The 9,009-nt window shown below is 40.7% G+C and overlaps 1 long non-coding RNA gene across 1 annotated transcript; it reads left to right on the top strand.

The window, feature by feature from the left end:
* Positions 1-201: 201 nt before the first annotated feature.
* On the top strand, positions 202-6,298 carry LOC119143158. Its single transcript, XR_005102594.1, has 2 exons — positions 202-4,791; positions 5,682-6,298. It is a non-coding gene; the product is annotated as an uncharacterized LOC119143158 (long non-coding RNA).
* Positions 6,299-9,009: the final 2,711 nt, after the last annotated feature.

Consider the following 9,009-nt stretch of genomic DNA (forward strand, 5'->3'; position numbering starts at 1 on the left):
TGTATTTCAGTATAGCGTATGGTAAACAAGTACCATGCACCGTAGAAATTTTAACCATGATACTGAGAATGAAAGAGGAACCATAACACTTCAGAGATTAATTGCTTTTATTTAATTCCATGAAGGTTGTAGTTAAACTTTTGTAGAATCAGCCCAAACCTGTATTGCAGGAGAGGGTCCTAAAATACTTACCTTGAAAAAGAATTGCTGAGCTTGACCATACGTGTGATATTAATGTAAAATGGTCTTAAGTAAATATTCTTGTCAAGATGGAAGAGGCCAAAGGAACAAGTGCAGAGAAAGATGGTGGTCGATTCATAATCAACAGCAAGGTAGATCTAATACAGAAAAGTAAAAAATGGTCAAACTATTCAGTGTTTTTATTTATACATTGATAAGATCCTTGTTTGGATCATGTCTCTAATAGCCTGTATTATACAATGCTTTCATAGAGGCTAGGCTGTTAAAATGGCAGAAGGGCTGGAGCATCTAGGGTATGAGGAGAGGCTGAGAGAGCTGGGACTGCTCAGTGTGGAGAAGATTCAGGGCGATTTATCCATGTGTGGGAAGAACGGATGGGGGAAATAAAGATGGCGGGGCCAGACTCTTCTCACTGGTGTTGAGTGAAAGGACAAGAGATGATGGCACAAGCACAGGAAATTCAATTTAAACATAAGGGAGGGGGGGAAAAAAAGATGTGAATTTGTTCAGACAGTGGAGCAGGTTTCCCAGAGAGATTGTGAAGTCTCGTCTTCAGACATACTCAAAACCCAACTGGACATAGCCTTGAGCAACGTGCTGTAGCTGACTCCACTCTAAACAGGAGGGTTGACTAGATGGTGTGCAGAGGTACCTTCCAATTTGAATGGCTCTATGATTTTTAAGCCAGTTTTTCCAACAAATGTAAAGTGCATTAAAAATTATGAACAGCAGGATATCCTGTAAGATGTTTGGTCCCAAGGACATTTTAATCAAGTCTGTCATTCACGTAGGTAATGGAAATCCGGAATACAGGGCACATTACCATCAACGATTCAGCATATCTAATTTTTATGTCATTGCAGGGGAAGACCTCAGAAAAGCTGTGAAGCCACTGAAAGGCAAATAACTAGATGTTTTGTGAAGACCCAAGTCATAACTTCTTGACTGGTTGGCTGTTCGCCCTGTCTGCGTATAACTGTTTCACCTTTATCCCCTTGTTCTGTACTACTCAGGAGCCACATATGAGCATCTTTTGAGTCATTAGGGAGATGTTTTGTCCTGATGCAGCCGTCACCTGAATGTTGTCCCCAGCCGCTATCATTTCCAGTAGGCCACAGACACCCCGGTATGACCAGGAACAGGGTAACTCCCATTGGCGTGGCTGCCAGAAAGGAAGCCATGTTTGTAACTGATATTCACAGCCCTTTCTGCTCTCACGGCTAATGGAGGAGTCCAAGGGTAGAATGCACTTGAAAACCGCAGGTACCCTAGGTATGCTTGCACCACTTTGTAACAACGTAAGTTAACATACTTGCACAATATTTTTTTTGGTAACTTGCACTTGCTGGTGTAGAGTAGATCAATGGTAAAAATACACGGTAAGCAGTAGAATTTCTGGCCTTAATTAGCGATTAGGTTGGGTCAGATTTTATACACCAGAGGCGGAGTATAGCTTGTATATAAAAGTCTATAGCTCAATTGTTCACAGTCCTGTGAACGGAGCCCTTGCCTTCCAACTCTTAATTTTACTTGTAACCCAGTGTTCCTTTACATTTTTCTCTAGAGCTTGTTTTAGTGTCACTCAGCAGTAGGCACCATGCTGTATCTGACTTTGCCCTCAAAAAAGCAAGTGAAGCTGGTGGCTTTTGCTGAATGTCCTCTTAAAATTACACTTGTACTTAGTAGTCATGGAGTTAGTTCTGAAGATACCAGAAGTGGTAATAGTTCTCATAATCACAAAAAAGAAGGGTCGTATCAGTGCTGGTAGGTTTTTGCTTGGACACTTAATTATTACATTGGCTATTATGATGTTACTATCAGATTCCATCTAGGTAATCTTGAAGAGTCCTTCAAGTCATGAAAAACTGGTACGGCTGTAAGTCAGTATGGCTGATAATGTTTGCATCCATCTCACTTATAACGTACTTGTGAATAAACTATAAAAATTAGTAAAGAGCCATTTTCAGCCACAGTTCTGCGCATTTATCTTGTATCTCACATCTCTTCACAAGCATTGGCAACATGCTGAGCAAACACCAGTGTGCTAAGCAACACTGCCAGATTTATCAAGCTCTAGCTGCTGTATTACTAACAGCTCTAGGTTATAAGATGCTAAGCTGAGCGTCATCAGCTTTATGTTGACTGTTTTGAAGCCCTTTAGGTAAAGTTGTTTACTTCTTGATCTACAATGAAATAGAGTTATTTTTTCATCCAGTTACATTAGCATGTTTCCTTAACAGTAGCAATTTTTCAACCTTGATGAATCCTTCAGCTGGTTATGAGTGGTCATTTTGAGTTGAATCCAGGTTACTTCACTCTACAGTAAACTTACTGAGTCTGCTGAAGTGATCTGTTAATGTTTTTCCTATGTGGCCACAATGAATGAGGGAAATCAGAGTCTGGGTAGGAAAGAAAGGGGGAGGTTGTTGTAATTTCTCCTATAGTAGTCTTCTGTAAATACGTTTTCATGGAAATCCTATAAATAATTTTTCTGTCTTCCAGCTTCTATTTGAAACTTATCTATAAAAAGGAAATATGTTGTCTTACCCAAGGAACTAAAGTCTTCCATTACTTTTTCTGTTTAGTTGTTAATAATATTGCACATGCACCAATATTTACCTGGAATAATTTAATTAAGAAGGAATGACTAAGGAGGATTAACAAGATTGCTCCTAAGAGTGGTAAAAAGTTTTACTTCATAACTGTAGTAGCTGTGGACTTACTGTGAGGAAGAGTTGGAAAAAAAATTTCCATTTTAGCTGGCTGTGGTCCACCTTGGAAACTACACAAGAAACAGGAGTTTGGTGTCATTAAATACAGGAACTTGCACATGTGCTTCTGAGGCAGTGCTTGTAGTACTACCATCCGCTAAAACACTTGTGATATCCAGGAAAAAGTAATGATCTCTACTGGTAACATTTCAGCTGTTCATCCAAGCAACCCATGATACATATCAATGCATTTTAAAAAAAGGTGGATTTCAAAAGAACCCAAACACCCAAGTATTTAGTATTCTTGTTTTCATATTGCTTCTATCACCATTAAAACTGCCCCTGATGAAGATTTTGGAGGACAAAGAGCTTTGTAGTATGTTAGCAACAACAGGTTTTAGGAAATGTCTGTTTCCATCAGTAGATGAAAAAGGGGTGGTAGAATAAGTGTTTCTGTTTTCCATGTGACAAAACCAGCAAAATGTGTTTGTAGTTCATGAAGATTAAATAAAGCAGTTTCCGGTCTCACAAGTGACTCTGCAAGGTTTAAGATTATGAACTTCTGCTGGGATAGGTTTGCTAGCAAGGTCAGTTCCTTTATTAGAATTAATCTACTTGAGAAGAAAGGAGTGTGGTCTAAGTCATGTCAACTAAAGTGGTGTTCTGTGGTATAAGCTACAACTGTACTAGGAGCATTTTTCATGCATAGTGTATTTGGGACAGTTACACTGAGAAGGAATCTGTGAAAAACGTGTGAAGTGTCTGTCTGAACAAAGTGAAGGAAGTATGAGGGATAAGCAGTCATTCCATTGATACTATTTAATCTGCAGTTACAGATAACCCTGGTGTGTTAAAAGTGAACGTAACAAAGGAAAGGCTGTCAGACCAAAAATCTGTTAGACATCATGAGCTGTTTCAGGTCAGCAATCAGTAGAAAATGCCTCATGAGAAGTACAAGTATAGGGAAAATGTGGAGTGGTATATGCCTCAGAATACACAGCTGCCAGCCTTTGTCAGCAGAGGTGGCTGGTCCATTTACAGTAATGAATTTAAATCTCAAAAGGCTTGAGCCATTTCAGAAAGGGTGATATCAGGGCCAGTTCCCATTTGTCTGAGCAGGATGAGTCAGGTACTAATAAGCCAACCCATCCTGTAAAGTCAGTCCTCAGCAAAATAACGGAAAAGAAAACATGGGATTTCTTTGATAAAGAATAAAAGGGCAGGGACTTAACGAATATGAGGAAATGTGGCTTAAGGAAAAAAGATCTTGGCAAACACCCCGAACTTCGTTACTTGAGTAGGTGAGAAGCTTCAGCACAAAATTGTGTAGATGGAGTAGACTTTGTTAAGGTGCTTCATACTACACACACTAAGTTTTAGTTTCAATATATGTTCAATGGCTTAAAGACTGCTGGGCTGATAGATCTGAAGAAATAAGTAACATTACAAAAAATAACCAAACATTTGGACTGTTTACAGAGGTGGAGCCTTAGTTGTGGCCCAACGCTTCCTTCATGATCTAGAAGTCACCACAGTATTGCCACTGATTTTATCTGTGGCTGTGACAAAGACACTGGAGTGAGTACATCTGGATGATGAGAAAAAGGCAATGCAAAACAATCACACAGACTGGATTACTTTGTGAATGGAACCACTTAAGTTATGTCTGAATGTGTACACATGCAAATTTGTATCTAGGATTAATGAACGCAAATCATGTACCTAGAAGATACTACTGAATCCTGAAAAGCAGAGACCTCAGATAAGATTAAAGGGATGCCATCACAAGACATCTCAAAAAGAATCTAGTATACACATGGGACAAAAAGGACTAGTGCTGTTTGGGGATGCTACTACTGGAGTTGATTGTAGAAATAAGGTGAGTTTATATCTGCTGCGTTCCCTTTGTTAAAGAGACTGAAAACTGGAGAGGCCACAAAGATTCATAAAAGGATTTGGAGGCTTAAACTTTCTTTAGCTGTTTAACGACAACAGGAACAGAAAAAAGAGAGATACGTGAAATACAGTGCTTTCCTGGTAATGGGAAGTCACTTTAGGCTAGAGAAAGACGTAACTGAAATCAAACAAGATTCATTCAATTTAAAATCTTGGACTTGACTTTCTAAATGGCGAAAAGTGATCAACCACAAGCAAAATGTAATGGACAGGATGGGTTCCCGTCTCCTCAGTGCCTTGAGCTCAACGTTGCATGGCTTTCTGGCATTTTTGCTTGAGTCAAAGTCTTTTGGTTCACAAAGGACTGAGTGAAATGTAATGGCTTACGTCACAGAGAGATTCATATTAGGCTAACTGCGGCAGTTCTGCCCTGCCCTTTCAGAAGTGGAAGGAAATACAGGTATCTAGAATATAATTTCTTGAAGTCCTATTTTTTAGTATTCTGATATTTTCTAGCTAAGAATAGTTTCAGTTCAGTCATTTTGTTCTGTCAAGACATGCCCAGGCTGAGTTCCTGTGCAGTAAACAGTAAAATCTTCTTGTGCCTTTTTTTAGTCCCCATAGGTCTGTTCAGAATTCCTAAAGAATTCTCCAGACATTAATTTGCATTTGTAAGTTAATGTAATTATTTAATCAAGCCTGTGGAGACGCTTAATTCTATAGAATCCTCTAGTGCTGGTGCTTGGGTGCTTGCACTCAGCCAGCAGTGCCTGTTTCTCCCCTCTCCAGACTCGGATATTACAGGATCAATATTTCTAAATATTGCCAATTTTTACTGTCAGACTGAGACTCTATTCCTGTTTTTCTTTGCAGACTGCTTTAGGAAGGGGTCTTTCTATGGCTACCACAAGAGAATATTGCCACCAGGTTGCCATCACCAGCCTGTCATCTTCTGGCAACCACTTGGTCCTTCACTAGAAATGTCCCAGACTAGATGGTATCAAGAGTTTCCATGCAGGAGCTGGAAACATCCAGTGAAGAATGGGCTGTGACCCACAGAAGGGAATGTGTCAGAGGTGATTTGATCCCAGCCACTGTGCCCAAAGTGGGTCTGAAAAAGAGGTTCTTCAATTCCTTTTCCTTGGGGCAAAAAACCTGGCAAGAAAACAGTTGCTGGAACCTCCCAAAGCATTGCTGGTTATTGCTATCTGCTGTGATAGAGGCGTGCAGCCCTGCACAAATCTTAATGGATGAAGCAAAGTCCCTCAAAGCTGCCTACAGAAAAGCGAAGACCGCTCAAGCATCTGGAATTGACAGGGTGTTTTAACCACAGTATGAAGCATTAAATCATGCTATGGCCAGGGAACCAACGTCATCAAATTCTGCAAAATCATCCTATCGGACAGGTGCAGTCAGGCAAAAAGGATACAAGGTGCTCCAAAAATGTTATGAGGAGTCAGGGCTTGGCATTCCTGCTGGACAGGGGAATGAGAAATGTATATGATTAATCTTTCTTGTGGGTGGGAGATCACAACCCTATAAAACTGCCCAGGTCTCACCATGCATATGTGATCCATAGGCAGCAAAGGGCAAATGCTTTACGACCTTGCATTCCTCTCCCAATGCACAGTTCAAATGGTTTGACTTTGGCACTAAGTGGTCACAGGCTGCTCACAGGCAGAGGCTTCTCTGTTCTCCAGGTGGCTCTGTTATGTGCCTCATTAGAGACAGGAGAAAATCAGCACAGAACCCCGGGATGGTCACCTGCCATATCCCCTAGCTTCAGCAACTGGCAGTCCTCCTGTGTTTGCTGCGTGACCTGCTCCCACCAGGCAGTATCCTCACCACAGAGCTCAAGCACTAGCTGAGTGCTGTGGCTTGGTGTGCTGCCCATCACTTTTCCCTGGAAGGCTGTGAAAAGGTTTTGACCCATCCAGCTGCACTTTTCCAGTCACTGCTGGTCTTTACGATGCTCACTGAGAGAGCTAGCTTGGTGTTCGTGGGAAGCTTCACATAGCTTCTGGGAAACAAGGCTTGGAAAGCACAACCTGAGCTGGAAAGGTGCCCACGCTGCCACGGTACCTGGGTTTTGGATAGCATCTGGCCTGACATTTGTCAGAATAAATGGCCGGGCTACTAAGACAGGGACATTGCAGCCCATACCAACACTTGCGGCACAAAGCCACCAACTCCCTTCAGCCCATGGAGCTTAGGGTCAAAAGCACCGTATGCCCTTGGGGGTGCTGAGCCACCCCGTGGTACAGCTCAACAATCACCTCTAAGACCAGAAATACCCTCCTGTGTTAGTCAGCAGTGTGGCTGAATTTGTGCCAATCCAAAATCCAAACCTAGGGCAAATACAGACAACGAAAGCAGTGATGCTCGCTGAACTGCCTGTGCATACAGGCGGCCAAAATGCTTGGGAGCCGAAGGCTTGAGCGCAAAGGAAGATGAATGAAGCTCCAAGAAATCCCTTCTTTTGATGAGAAAAATAGTTGCAGTGAATGAAGTAATGAAACAAAGATTGACCTGAACAATTGTGTATTAGCACACAAGATTCTTTTGAAGAAATTGCCTAAAAATGCTTATCAAATAAACCAAGTCTTTCAAAGAAGGTTTTCATGGCATTATAAATTACAATTTTCCCCAAGTCCCCAGGTAGACATTGCTGGGAACTGGGTAATGCTGAAAAACAACGTATCAGAGGAAAGTCTACAAAAGAAGCACGGCAAGGTGTTCGTTTGGAGGAAGTTCATAAGCCAGAGATACTGAGTAGCAAAGGAGTGGGAAATACACAGGCTGAACAGTGAAACGTGATCTGGGAACGCATTATTTGTCAGTGTTGCTTGGGGTCTGGAAAATGTGTTTGGATTTAGACCTTCCAATGGTTCCTACTTACGAAAAAAGAGTAGTTAAAAAATGTGTTCAGATATAGGAGGCTGATGACCAACTGACATGTTTTTTATTTAAGTATTACCATGCACCTTAGAGGACTGTGTCCAGTATAAAGAACCCTCTGGCTGTTTGGACCCAGAAAAGGAATGCAAAGGTCTCATATTTGGTCTGGCTGTGCTCTGCTACACAAAACAGTTGTAGAGCAAGACCAGAAGGTCCAGATATTTACAGTCTCTTTTCACCAGGTCAATAGGTTTGAACTGACCTAGCAGGTTTCAATCAGTGAAAATGTTGTAAGGCTGATATGAAATCTCTACAGCTGTGTATCTCTCTTGGATAACCTCTTTGTTTAGCGGTGTGCAGTGGTGTGTCACTTATTTTGAAGCTGTCTGACATTTTGCATTATACAGGTTTTTAGCTGCTTGTGAAACTTTGCCAGCATTCACAAGTTTGAAATTTTCCATAAGCAGTGTTGGCATTGAATTGAATTTTTTTGGGAAGATTCCAGACAGTGTTCTTCCTGAGAAAAAAATGCAGATTATTTGCCCTTGTTAAAAGGGGGGGTGGGATTTTTTTTTAATCGAAAAAAAAAGTTTATGAAAAAAGATCTTACATTTAAACAGCAGGTAGAGGTCCCTGGCATCCTGTGGAGAACAGACAAGTTATTTGGCTGCATTAAAATCTTTGAAATACCTTGGTTTACAAATATTCAGTAGATGTCTTAATAACTAGTTGTTAAAGGTAGGGTTTCACAGGCAATTTTATTTCTATCACTTCCTTATTAAGTGCTGCGCAAGCTTAAAGGAATTTTTAATTGGGTAGGGAGGTTAATTATTTATTCTACAATTTCAGATAACATCCTCTCAGTTTAAGCTCACATTGTTTTAGGAGGGGAAAGGTGAAAAATAAAAAAATCCAAGATTCACCCTGTAATTCTGTAAGATTACATTTCATTTGACTTATTTATCCATGAATCAAAGATATTGCCTCAGAGTATTGGTGAGTACATGTAATAAAGGTAAAAGGACTAGTAAATATTCAACCCGATATGTTGCTGGAATTCAGCACTGACAGATCTTGAAAAAGAAAGGCTAAAGAAGATTCAAAGAGATAGAAGGTATTTCTGTTTTCTCTTCTTGGCTGATAAAATTGTAGATGGCCCTGAGGGCTATGTGCTTCATAAGCATTGTATTTTGAAATAGGACTGTGGCAGCCCCTCCCTCTTTCTCCAATAAATAGTTTAGCAAGACAGGAGGGCCTTACGAAACAAACCACTATATTGAGGGACAAACCCTCCTTTCCATGA

This window comes from Falco rusticolus, chromosome 2, assembly GCF_015220075.1.
Source record: "Falco rusticolus isolate bFalRus1 chromosome 2, bFalRus1.pri, whole genome shotgun sequence".
NCBI lineage: Eukaryota > Metazoa > Chordata > Aves > Falconiformes > Falconidae > Falco > Falco rusticolus.